Here is a 13,519-nt window from a genome sequence, read left to right on the forward strand (position 1 = left end):
CCTTTTATATATCAAAGTCTTTATCTGAGACATCGATTTAGTAGATATATGTGAATCTAAGTAAAATAATTTATGAATAGTAATGAAATAGTTTGAGTTAAGATGTTTTATGTGACTTTGAAAAAAAGAAAGAAAAAATTCAATTAAAATATTATAAAGTTAAAATATTGTTATAATATAATTTTTTGTTATTATATTTACTTTGAGATTTGAAAAAGTTAAATTATTTTTAGTATTTTGTTTGGAAGTTTAGAAAAATTATAATGATTAGATAAAAAAAGTTAAAAATTTGAAATTAAAAAGTGTTTATGTTTATGGTATTTAGATGATGAGATAAGATATAATGAAATAATATAAGATGAGATGATCTTACAATTTAAGAATATTCTGTAATTTCTTGTGTGCTTTAGGCCATTTTCTATTTGTTTTCTGTTTTGAGTGATGGGTCTTGTTTTTTCTGAGCAAAAACCCACCTAGAGTTTGTAGTTTGTATGAAGTTTTCTCAAACATGTTTTCATACAGTTTGAGAAAGCAAATTTAAAGAGGTTGTGTTATGATGGATCAATTATGGGCTTTTGTAAACAATCTTTCTAAAATATGGCCTGTCAAACCAGTAAATGGCCCATATACACGTTGCCTCTATCTACATGCTGCACCAATCATCAGCTCTTGGGCCAGATTCAGATTTTCTAAAGTCTCTCTCTAAACTCTTAAGTTCTAAAATATAAGATAAAAAATACACAAAATGAATCTTAAAATATTTTTAAACATTTCATGCTATTCGAGAAATTAATTGGTGCGGCTATATATGATATATATAGCATACATAACTTATGTGTCTATCTTTCTCACGTCACTATATTTTTTCAACAACAATGTATTAAAAAACCTAAGCCAAGCAAGCCAGCTTGTCACCAAGAGAATGGGGAAAAATAATTCTAGTTCCACCACTACTTCTCCCGCTGCTCTCAACATAGAGGACATTTTCAATCCTTATTTTCTTCACCTGGAGTCGCTCAATGATGATTGCGTTAACCGCTAAGAACAAGGTTGGATTTGTCAATAGTACTATTTCTCCACCCTCTAGTTCTACTGATCCTTTATTCACTGCTTGGAATCATTGCAATAGCATGATTCTTTCTTGGATCTTGAACTCTATCTCCAAAGAAATTGCTTCTAATATAATCTATGTCAGTTTTGCGTTTGAGATGTGGCATGACTTGAAAGAACGTTTCAGTAAACGTAATGGCCCACGGATTTTTTTATCTACAACATGCTATTTCTTCCTTATGCCAAGATAGCTTGTCTATGAGTGTTTATTACACTCGTCTAAAGGCACTTTAGGATGAACTCCAGAACTATTGTTCATTTCCTAATTGCACTTGTGGTGCTTTAAGCACTTTGATTTCATATCATTAGTAGCAATGTGTCCTTCAATTCTTGATGGAATTAAATGATAGTTTCTCGCATGTCTGTGGCCAAATTCTATTGATGGATCCACTACCACCTATCAACAAGCTTTTTTCTCTTGTGCTGCAAGAAGAAAGTCAAAGAACAATAGGATCGTCAAATTTCTCTTCTGCTGGACCCACGGCTCTCCTAGCAAAGGTTGATCCATCTCGTTTTACTAAGCCATATGTCAAAAAGGACATACCCATTTGTTCTCATTGTGGAATTATTGGCCATGTTGTTGACAAATGCTATAAACTCCATGGCTATCCTCCTGATTTTCGCACCAAACAAAAAGTTGCAGTTGCCAACCATGTATTATCTTCCAATGTTGATCCAGCATCATATGAACCAACGCCTCATTTGCCATTTACATTAGAACAATGTACTCAGCTCCTTGCTCTTCTCAACTCAAAATTAAATTCTGATTTACTTACTTCCACACCTCAAGTTGCCACTTTAATTTCTAATCCTTCTTCTTCTCAACATATGTCAGGTAACATTTCTAATATTCTATTAGTTTTAGTTCAATCTTTCAATTCTAGTTCCTAGATTCTTGATACCGAGGCTTCATATCATATTGTTTCATGTAGTTCATATTTTACTTCCATGGTTTCAGTCACCAACACTTATGTTCATTTGGCAAATGGCATGAATGTTTTGGTTTCACACAAAGGCACTATAAATCTCACTCAATCCCTTGTTCTTAATGATATTCTTTATGTCCCAAATTTCAACTTCAATCTCATTTTCGTGAGCAAGATCATTTCTACACTTTCTTGTATATTTATTTTCTCATCTGATTTCTGCTATATCCAAGACCCCACTTTCTGGAAGACGATTGTCACAGTTAAGAACCAAGATGGCCTCTACATCTTACAACAAGTCATTGCAATACCATAATCTCTTCATAGAATATATGCTACAGTTTTTCCTGTAATAAATTACTCTCTTAATTTTCCTATTATCAATAATAATGTTGAATTGTGGCATTTTCGTTTAGGTCATCCTACTTTCCAGAATTTAACTTTCGTACAAAATGTTCAAGTTGTACCAACTATTACTTCTACGTGTAATACAAATCACCCTTGTATTGTATGTCCTTTTGCCAAGCAAAAACGTTTACCATTTCCACACAGCTCCAATATTTTAGAATCTCCCTTTCAAATGGTTCATTCAGACATTTGGGGACCTTTTTCATCTCCAACTATTGAAGGTTATATATATTTTCTGACCTTTGTTGATGATTTCTCACAGGCTTGTTGGATATTTCTTATGAAATCTAAAGCCAACACTCGTCTCTTAGTTCAGTCCTTTTTTAATATGGTAGAAACTCAATTCAGTTCAAAAATTAAAGTATTTCGTATTGATAATGGTCTTGAGTTTGCCATGACTGAGTTTTATACATGAAATGGTGTTATTCATAAAACCAGTTATGTTGAAACACCTTAAAAAAATTATGTTGTGGAACGTAAACATCAACACTTGCTTAATATTTCTCGTGCTATCAGATTTCAGTCCAAATCTACCTTTATCTTATTGGGGAGACTGTGATTTAACAGCTGCCTATATCATTAACAGGTTACCTTCTCCTGTATTGAATTAGAAAATCCTTCATGAACTCCTCTTCAATCAAACACCATCTTACAATCATTTACGTGTATTTGGTTGTTTTTGTTTTGCATCCACATTGGCTTCTCATTGTTCTAGGTTTGATCCTCGAGGTAGATGCTGTGTTTTCATTGGTTATCATTTCGGTGTTAAAGGCTATAAACTTCTTGATTTAGACACCTTTGATATCTTTATATCTCAGTGACGTTCATTTTCATGAGCACATTTTTCCATTTCATTCATTTCAGATCATAAATCTTTTTATTCTAATCAATCTCCTAATGTTGTCTTACCTCACATTATTTCTGATCATGATTTTCATGACTCATCTTTTGCCGAACCAATTAATCCTCAAACACAAACCTTTTCTGTTGATATTCCACCATCCAGTAATCTGCAGCATTCCATTCACTCTTTACCTGCATTTAGAAAATCATCTCGACCTAGAAAAATTCTTGGTTACTTGCATGACTATCATTATCATATGATCTCTTCTTCCATTCCTATAGCTAATCAGTCTTCTCACAACAAAGGTTCAGGTAAGCCATACGATATCTCTCATCATCTTTCTTATTCTAAATTGTCCTCATTCCATAAAAATTTTGTTTTATCCATTTCTACTCATTCTGAGCCCAAATTCTTCCACCTAGCCATTAAAATTCCTCAATGTCGTGAGGTTATGACTACTAAAGTATTAGCATTGGAGAAAAATAACACTTGGGTGTTAACTCATTTGCCTGCTGGTAAGAGTGACATAGGATGTAAGTGGGTTTATCGTATCAAGTTTAAATCTAATGGGACTATTGAAAGATACAAAGTTAGACTAGTTGCAAAAGGGTATACACAATAAGAAGGCTTAGATTACTTAGAAACTTTCTCATTAGTTGCTAAAATGGTAACTGTTAGATGCTTACTTTCATTGGTTGCTATGAATGGTTGGTGTAACACCCCTTTTCCCATAGGCTAGGAGTGTCACGTATTTTTCATAAAATAAACCTGGCAAGAGATCTCAAATTTTATAAATGAAATTGAAAATTTATTTTGTAGAAAAATGTCTAATAAAATGTCTTCCAAAAACATTAAATAAATAAACTGAATAAATTCATGTCATAAAAGCATGTTTTATTTTAGAAAGTCTGAAACTAAAATTAATTGCTCCTTCTATTCATGGTCTGCCTACTCATATTCATTATCCTCACATGGGTGGTTAAAAAAAAAAACAAACTAAAATTAGTCGAAAACTCAATCCATCACATCGTAAACATAATAAACATAAGGTTTTCATAAAAAATTTCATGCTGAGAGGTTAAAATTCATGATTGTTCATACTGATGTTTATGTTATGTATGATTGATTTAACTAAATTAACTGACTGATATGACTGATTTATCTGATTTAACTGATTTATCTAACTGGCCAACACACTTGACCCTGTGTGCGGGTTGTGCACCGACCCCACGTCCCGCTGCAGCAAGAGGAGAGCCGCTAATAGTATTTTGGCATACTATGGTGGACCACAACTGACTTCGTGGCTTGCACGTATACCCTGAAACTAAACTGCATTGATACCATACATCTGAATGGCCATTTTATTAACTGATTTGATCTTATCTTGCACTTGAATTTAAGATGGCTTATGTGTCTTATACACATGAGATGCATGACATATTACATACATAATTATAATTTCTGAATTTGAACATAATGCAGAATGATATGATCGTATGTTATGCTGGATGATATGTTTGCATATGACATAAGTGGTGCATAAATAATGGTTGACAATGAACTGGCTTGAATAATACTTATCTATAAGCTTAACAATGATGATCCTAATTTATGATCAAATTACTTACCTCGATGCGCTTCTTCTTGAATAACACTTCATAACTTGACACCTATATGCAATAATAATTATTACTAAATTTGTTTGGGAATAAATAAATACTAATATCTTACTTAATTAAACTCACAATCTAAAAGATAGTCAAATAAATCATTTGTTTAACACCATAATCAAATAAATCCTAGTATTTAAATTACTTAAATACTAATTTATAATTTAGTAGAATACTCGAGCTATTTTAAAATAATTCATAAAACTTAAATTCTTAAACTAAGTTTCATTTCTTAACATAATTATTAAATCTTATAAGAAACCTAATAAATACTAATCTTGTTTAAATATTCTTAACATAATAATTTTAATAAATTCTACTAAATAGACAAAGGAATATTAACAAAATATTAGGCTCAATAACATACTTTAAATATATTTCAAATTCTTTAAACACTTCCTTATAAAAATAGTCTTTGACTAATATATTTATTTAATTAAAACTGACCTTTAAAATATTAAGCCCAATAAAATTACTAAAACTGTTGTTGAAATAAAATAAGATCAAATCCAATTTAAAATACAAATCCATTTAAAGATCATTAGAATTTGTAAGAGTTGCAATCTGGCCCATAATAATATTACTACATGAGCCCAACTAAATAAGCCCATCACACGCACATATGGGCCTAGGGCCCTCAAGAACTTAAGGATTCTTCTAGAAACAGAATACACGGCCAAACAAAAAAAAACAGAGAGTTTGAGAGAGAGGTAGAGGATATGCGATGGACTCACCGAGAGGGAAGCTGGCGTGCGGCGGCTCAGGGTTGCTGGCAGGGGTCACGGCGGCGTGACTAGTGGCTTCTCTGTGGTGGTGCGACACCGAGAGAGAGAGAGAGAGAGAGAGAGAGAGAGAGAGAGAGAGAGAGAGAGTGTGTGTGTTAAATGGAAAACTACTGAAGACAACCGAAAGGGAGAGGAGGCTGGCGGCGGTCGAGGGCTTATCGAAAGGGAGTGGGATCGACGGGGCTGCACTGGTCGGTGATTTCTGTGTCGTCGGAGTGGTGGTTTGGCGCCTCTTGAGGTGGCTACCGTGGGGGAAAGCTCACGGGGTGGAGGAGTTCCAGTGGAGGTGACTCGCTATTGAACACTCAGAGTCCATCACCACCAGCCTTATCATCTTAACCTTATCCTAGGCTTGTGTAACTGCTTTATCTTTCAATATTTATCTTATCGAACTCTTGTAACAAACTATGATATATATACAATACACGATTATCTCTATAGATCATTCAAAATCAAATACAACTTCATCCAATTCTATTTCTCCACGTGTGTCTCCCACCAACTCTCCCTTATCTCATTCAAAATTCAACTCATCCATACCTCATTCTATCTCATCCTCATCGACTACCAAATCTCTCACTTCCATTCGATCACTACCCTCTCCTAGTCTTGATGTGGTGCTCTCACCCGCTCCTCGAGCTCATTCAATGACCACACACTCACAAGTTGGCACATTCAAACCGAAACAAATTTATGATGGGACCATTAAGTATCCTCTTACTAAGGCCTTGTTTACGGAGAAAGTGGACATTTCGGACAAGCCTACATGTTATACTGAGGCTGCAACATACAAAGAGTGGCGCCATGCCATGGACCAATAATTCTCAGCACTCATGAAAAATGGCACTTGGTCTTTTGTTCCTCGACGTCCAGACATGAATGTTGTGGGAAACAAGTGAGTATTTCGGTCCAAATTAAACTCGGATGGGACTCTCAATCGGCGCAAAGCTCGCCTTGTTGCTAAGGGCTATCATCAACAACCAGGTATTGACTACTCCGACACCTTCTGCCCTGTAGTCAAACCAGCTACCATTAGGGCGGTTCTCTCCTATGCTATCTCTCATGGCTGGCCCCTTTGCCAAATTGATGTGGACAATGCCTTTCTCCATGGCCTCTTATCAAGGAAGTTTACATGGCTCAACCGCCTGGTTATGAGCACTCTCAATTTTTCGACCATGTTTGTCGTCTGCACAAGGCAATCTATGGCCTGAAACAAGTACCTCGCCCCTGGTATTCTCGACTCTATGAGAAACTTGTTTCCTTTGGTTTTTTGAATTCCAAATCGGATTCCTCTCTGTTTATTTATAATGAGGGTGGTGTTCGTCTATTTGTTCTTATTTATGTTGACGACATTATTATCACCGGGTCACATGCAAGCTCTGTTGAATCTTTTATCTGTACTTTAGATGATGATTTTTCTCTCAAGGATCTTGGTGAACTCAATTATTTTCTGGGTGTGGAAACTACCAAAGTTTCGGATGGCCTTTTCTTATCTCAGCGTAGGTACATTTTTAATCTATTGGAGCGAACGAAAATGTCTGAAGCCAAACCGGTCTCATTGCCTATGTCCACATCCACTTCACTCTCTAAATTTGACAGCACTACCTTTGATGATCCTCATCTATATCGGAGCACAGTTGGCACCTTACAGTATTTGTCCCTAACGAGACCAGATATTTCTTTCACCATCAACAAAGTTTGTCAATTCATGCATCATCCCTCCATTTCTCATTGGGCGGTAGCCAAACGAATCTTGTGTTATCTCAAGAATACAATTGATCATGGTCTTCTTCTACGATGTGGGTCTACCTCTCAGCTCTCTATCTATTCCGACGCCGACTAGGCCGGCTATGCAGATGATCACAAATCCACAGGTGTCTATTGTGTCTTTCTCGGCTCCAATCTTATTTCTTGGAGCTCCAAGAAACAACCTACAGTTGCTAGATCCAGTACTAAGGCCGAATACAAAGCTGTCGCCAATGCTACTGCCGAGTCCATTTGGGTTCAGTCTCTCCTTCGCGAGATGGGCATCTCTCTCTCTCATCCACCCACTCTTTGGTGTCATAATGGGGGTGCTACAAATGTCGCCGCTAATCCAGTGTTTCATGCCCGTATGAAGCATATCAAAATTGACTATCATTTTGTATGAGAACAAGTCCAACGCAAGGCCTTAGACGTGCGCTTCATCTCCAGCAAAGATCAGCTTGCTGATGTCCTCACAAAGCCGCTGTCATCTCAACGTTTCAGCTTTCTCAGGAGCAAGCTCAACGTTCTTCCAGTACCGTTCAGCTTGAGGGGTGATATTGAACACTTAGAGTCCATCGGTTGTCCATCACCACCAGCCTTATCATCTTAACCTTATCCTAGGCTTGTGTAACTGCTTTATCTTTCAATATTTATCTTATCGAACTCTTGTAACAAACTATGATATATATACAATACACAATCATCACTCTACGGTATTGTAGAGCTGATATTTTCAGATTTATCTCTTTACTCACGGCTTCGAGTTTCTCCTCTTGTATACGGGGTAAGCAAAATTTATAAGTGTAAAAGGTAGAAAAAAATAAAAGGAAACCTATAGGAGTAGAGACGTGTATGTGCATGGAAGTGGAGACGTGCGGAGTGGAGAAAAAATTGCTCATCAACAGAGTCGGTTTCCACTAAAATGTTAACAACTAATACTAAGAAACGTACGGGTTTTAAGGTTTAAAGTGTTTGAATAGAGGCTAAAATTAAGAGATGAGGTTCGGTGGAGATAGGGAGAAATAAACTTTAAATTCAAACCAAACTCTAGTGAACGTAATATGATACAATTTAGTAATAATTATTAAAATTTAATAATAAAACAAAAATCTAGTAAATTAAAAGAAAATTATAATAGAAATTATTAAAATAATCAATATAAAAATCTGATAAAACTATAATCGTAATAATGATAGAAAAAGTTTTACTAGGAAATTTACTTATATAACCTAAATCCAATACTAGTATGTTACAAATCTCCCCCCTAAAAAAAAATCTCGTCCTCGAGGTAGAACGTACCTCAATTTAAATAAGTCGGGGTATTTCTCTCTCATGTCTTTCTCGTGTTTCCAAGTGGCTTCTCTCTCGCTGTGGTGACTCCAAAGTATTTTGACCATTTGAATAGTTATGTGTCGTAGCACTTGGGCCTTCTGTGCTAATATTCTCACTGGAATTTCTTCATAGATAAGGTCGTCTCGAATCTGAAGAGGCTCATACTCCAACACGTGTGAGAAAATTTAAATTAATAGAAAGAAGCTTTTATGAAATTTGAGATATCTTGCCGGGTTTATTTTATGAAAAATACGTAACACTCCTAACCTATGGGAATGGGGAGTTACAATTGGTTTCAAATTCAATTGGGTGTTAATAACGCCTTCTTACATGGGGAACTCAATGAGGAAGTGTACATCTCTTTGCCACCTGGATTTGGCTCTAAGGGGGAGTCTTAGGTATGCAAATTGCAAAAGTCCCTTTATGGCTTGAAACAAGCCTCTCGACAATGATTTTCTAAATTTTCTTCTTGTCTTCTCAAACATGGTTTTGTTCAGTCAAAATCTGATTATTCTCTCTTTACAAGACTACAAGGAGATTCTTTCATTACACTATTAGTGTATGTCGATGACATTTTAATTGTTAGCAATAATGAAGAATCTATTTATGCTTTTAAAACATTGCTGCATGCTGAGTTCCAGCTTAAAGATCTTGGACATTTAAAATTTTTTCTTGGATTAGAAGTGGCTCGATCAGCCAACGAAACTTCCTTATTTTAAAGGAAATATGCATTGGATATTTTGGAAGACACTGGTTTCTTGGGGGTTAAGCCTATTTCTTCACCTATGGAACAACATCTAAAACTTAGTTAATCTAAAGGTTCCTTGCTTCCTGATCCATCTGTGTATAGAAGATTAATTGGAAGACTGTTGTATTTGACACTCACACGTCCATATATCACATTTTTTGTGCATGCTCTTAGTCAGTATTTGGAAGCTCCTTGTGAACCTCATCTTCATGCAGCACATCGGGTCCTTTAGTACATCAAAGCCTCTCCTGGATAGGGTTTGTTCTTTCCTAGAACATCCACTCCTCATCTCAAGGCTTATGCTGATACTGATTGGGCTTCATGCCCTGATACTAGACGATCTATTACTGGATTTTGTGTTTTTCTTGGAGATTCTCTTATCTCCTAGAAGGACAAGAAACAACAAACCATATCAAGATCTTCTGCAAAAGCCGAGTATCGTTCCATGGCTGCTGTTGTTTATGAGTTAACATGGATTAAAAACTTGCTTCAAGATCTTTCTACCCCACATTCAAAACCTGCATTGCTCTTCTGTGACAATAAAGTTGCACTCCATATTGCAGCAAAACCCATGTTTCATGAACGTACGAAGCATATTAAACTAGATTGCCATCTTGTTTGTGATCAACTACAAGTTGGACTCATTCACACTCTACATGTTCCATCTACTCATCAGCTTGCAGATTTGCTCAATAAGCCTTTAGCCTTTAGTATTAATTGTAGAAATTGTAATTAGTATAATTAGTTAACAGTAGAGAAGTTAGTTAGTTAGTTAGTTATCTATTTTTGGCATTTCTTATTTTCCCGCCTTTGTTCAAAGTGTATATAAAATAGAGTCTCGTGTAATAGTTTCAACAATATAATACAGAAAGTCTTTTCCTCCATCTTCTTGAGTTTCCTTATATCATTTGCAATGTGCTATAGAAGCATCCAAAGCCTCCCAATATCAAACCTTGAGATCAATGGCATAAACAAGTCAGATGATCACATTAATGATAAGATTTGCAGTATTATTTGTACTTTAAGATATTCATAGAATACCCATTTTACGCGTGCGCGCCGCGGGGGGTGGGAACCAGGGGGAGCCAGACTGGGGGTGAAGGGAGGAGAGATATTTCCGTTTTGCATTAAAATAAAAATTAAAAATTAAACCACGCTAGCAATCCATACATGTTGTATGCAAGTGTAAAGGCCTCAGTATAGAATTTCTCTAATCATCCATAGGAGCCTGATCTTTAGTTAAAAGCTCGAAGAGACTTGCCTTTGGCAACTCATGAGAGCAAACAACACGTTTCACAAAAAGACCTGCACTTGGTTAATTGTTGTGGACTATAGGCTTGTTTATTAAGGAAACTCGCACTATGTTGGTTCATGATGCATTGTCAAGCCTAGAAACTCAATCCTGAAGGAAACTGGCATTAGGTGATGGTGGACCAGTAGGGTCATTCCCAAAGGACTGTTGAGATCCATGCATGATTCCCTACTTCCTTTGATGTTTTATTACGACTTTGTTGATCCTCGATCGGTTAACTGGTGTTGTTAATGCATGCAACACTTGAAGCTTTATACCTTTGAAAACACAAATGAATCGACTTGAATGCGCGTCATTTTGTAATGGGCCCTAACGAGAACACAAGATAAAAGAATATAAACGTGCTTCACACGATGCGTATGTTAAGCAAGAGACTCAGTCAACTTCCACAAATCTCGCCACAATAGATTTCTCACCAACTGTTTCAAACTCTGCAGCTAATATATCGGCCCCAACATCTGCTACAAGCATATCGACTCCAACAACTTAATTTAATCTTTGCTTCTGCATATCTTGTACTCAATATTTATCTTGTATATTTGACATTTCAAATATAGTCTTATCACTATAAATTGTAACAACCTGAACTGTATAAATAGACTAATATACGGACTAATCTAGTATTGAGGCCAGATCTCTTTATTCATTTTCCTATTTCTTTCATGGTATCAAGCCACTCTGCTCACGCACCTCTATACTGATCCTTCAACCTTTCTATCTTTTCTAATGGCTACCTCATCATCTGTTCATTTTGTTGCCCCCAATCTTAGCCAACTTGTTTCGGCTAAGTTGGATGACACCAACTATCTTATGTGGTTGTCTCAAATTGTTCCGGTTCTCAAGAGCCATGATCTAATGGGTTTCGTGGATGGTTCTCTATTGTGCCCCTTTCAGTTTCTCATTGATGATCAAGGGAAACAAACAACTACTCAAAATCCTGACTATATCCTATGGAATCGAAAGGATCAATTTGTTTTGGGCTGGATTAATGCCACTCTTTCTGATAAAGTGGCACCATCTGAGTATGGTATCAATTCGGCGCGACCTGCTTGGCTTGCTTTGGTTAACAAATTCGCTTCTCCATCTCGATCTCGCATCAACCACTTGAAACGGCTTCTCCAAACCTTGAATCAAGGTACCATGAAGTGTGCGGCATACCTTGATTCGGCAAAGCAACTAGCAGCACAACTAGGAGCTGTTGGTAAGCCCATTGATGATGATGATTTAATTGCTTACATTGTGAGTGGTTTGAATCATTCATATCACCCCTTTGTCACTTCTCTATCCCTTGCAACCCGAGATAAAACTCTCTCTTTTGAAGACTTCCAAGTCGAACTCCTATCATGTGAGTTACTTCTAGAAACTCAACTTCATTCAATCCCACCTGAGACCAATAATTTAGCCTTATTTGCTCCCAAGCGTTCTCAACAGCCTTACAATCGAAAGCCCAAATACCCCACAAAATCCCACCCACAAACCTCTCATACTCCATACTACTCTAAACAGCCAGCACCTAATATCCAATCTTACCCTTCCCCTCGATCAAACCAACCCCATCAAACCTTTAATACCTCACGAACTCCTTGCCAAATCTGTGGCAAAACAAATCACCAAGCACTTGATTGTTTTCATCGCATGGACTATGCTTATCAAGGTCGCCATCCCCTACTCAATTAGCGGCTATGGTTTCTCAAACTAAGGCTACTCATGTTACCGAAGATCCTTGGTTCGCTGACAATGAGGCTAATCAGCATATTACAAGCAATCTTGAGTAGCTAACTCTTGCACAACCATACACTGGACAGGATCATGTTGCTGTTGGTAATGGACAAGGTTTGAATATCAAAAATACTGGTTCCATCGTTCTCCATACTCCTTGTTCTTCACTTCAACTTAATCACGTTCTTCATTGCCCTAAAGCCTCTGCTAATTTACTCTCTATTAATCAGTTTTGCCGTGATAATCATTGTTTCTTCATTCTAACTGATTCTCATTATTTTGTCAAGGAAAACCGCACGGGGAAAACGCTATTGGAATGACAGAGTAGTGGTGGCCTTTATCCCATCAATTTGTGTTCGTTCGTTCTCAATAAACCACTTGCAATGGCAGCGGTCGTTGTTGTCAAAGCATCAGTTCCAATTTGGCATTCTAGATTAGGACATGCTTCACATTCTGTTGTCACTCAATTATTAAACAAACATTCTCTACCTTATGTTTGTTCATTTAATAATAGTGAAGTATGTGAGCCTTGTCAACTTGGTAAAGGCAAACAACTTCCCTTTTTAAGTTCTCATCGAATAACAAGTTCACCTTTGGAACTTATCCATTCCGATGTTTGGTCTTGCTCAACTCAATCTCTTAGTGGTTGCCGTTATTATGTTCTTTTCATTGATGATTTTTCTCGATTTACATGGCTCTATCCTCTTCAAAATAAATCTGATGTCTATGTATGTTTTCTCAAATTTGAAGTTCTTATTGAAAATCAATTATCTTGCAAAATCAAGAACTTCCAAACTGATGGAGGTGGGGAATACATGTCTAAACCATTTCAATCATTCCTTGCCATGAATGGCATTCATCATCGCATAACATGTCCCCACACTCCTCAGCAAAATGGTACGGCTGAACGAAAACATAG

Source organism: Juglans regia, chromosome 8, assembly GCF_001411555.2.
Source record: "Juglans regia cultivar Chandler chromosome 8, Walnut 2.0, whole genome shotgun sequence".
NCBI lineage: Eukaryota > Viridiplantae > Streptophyta > Magnoliopsida > Fagales > Juglandaceae > Juglans > Juglans regia.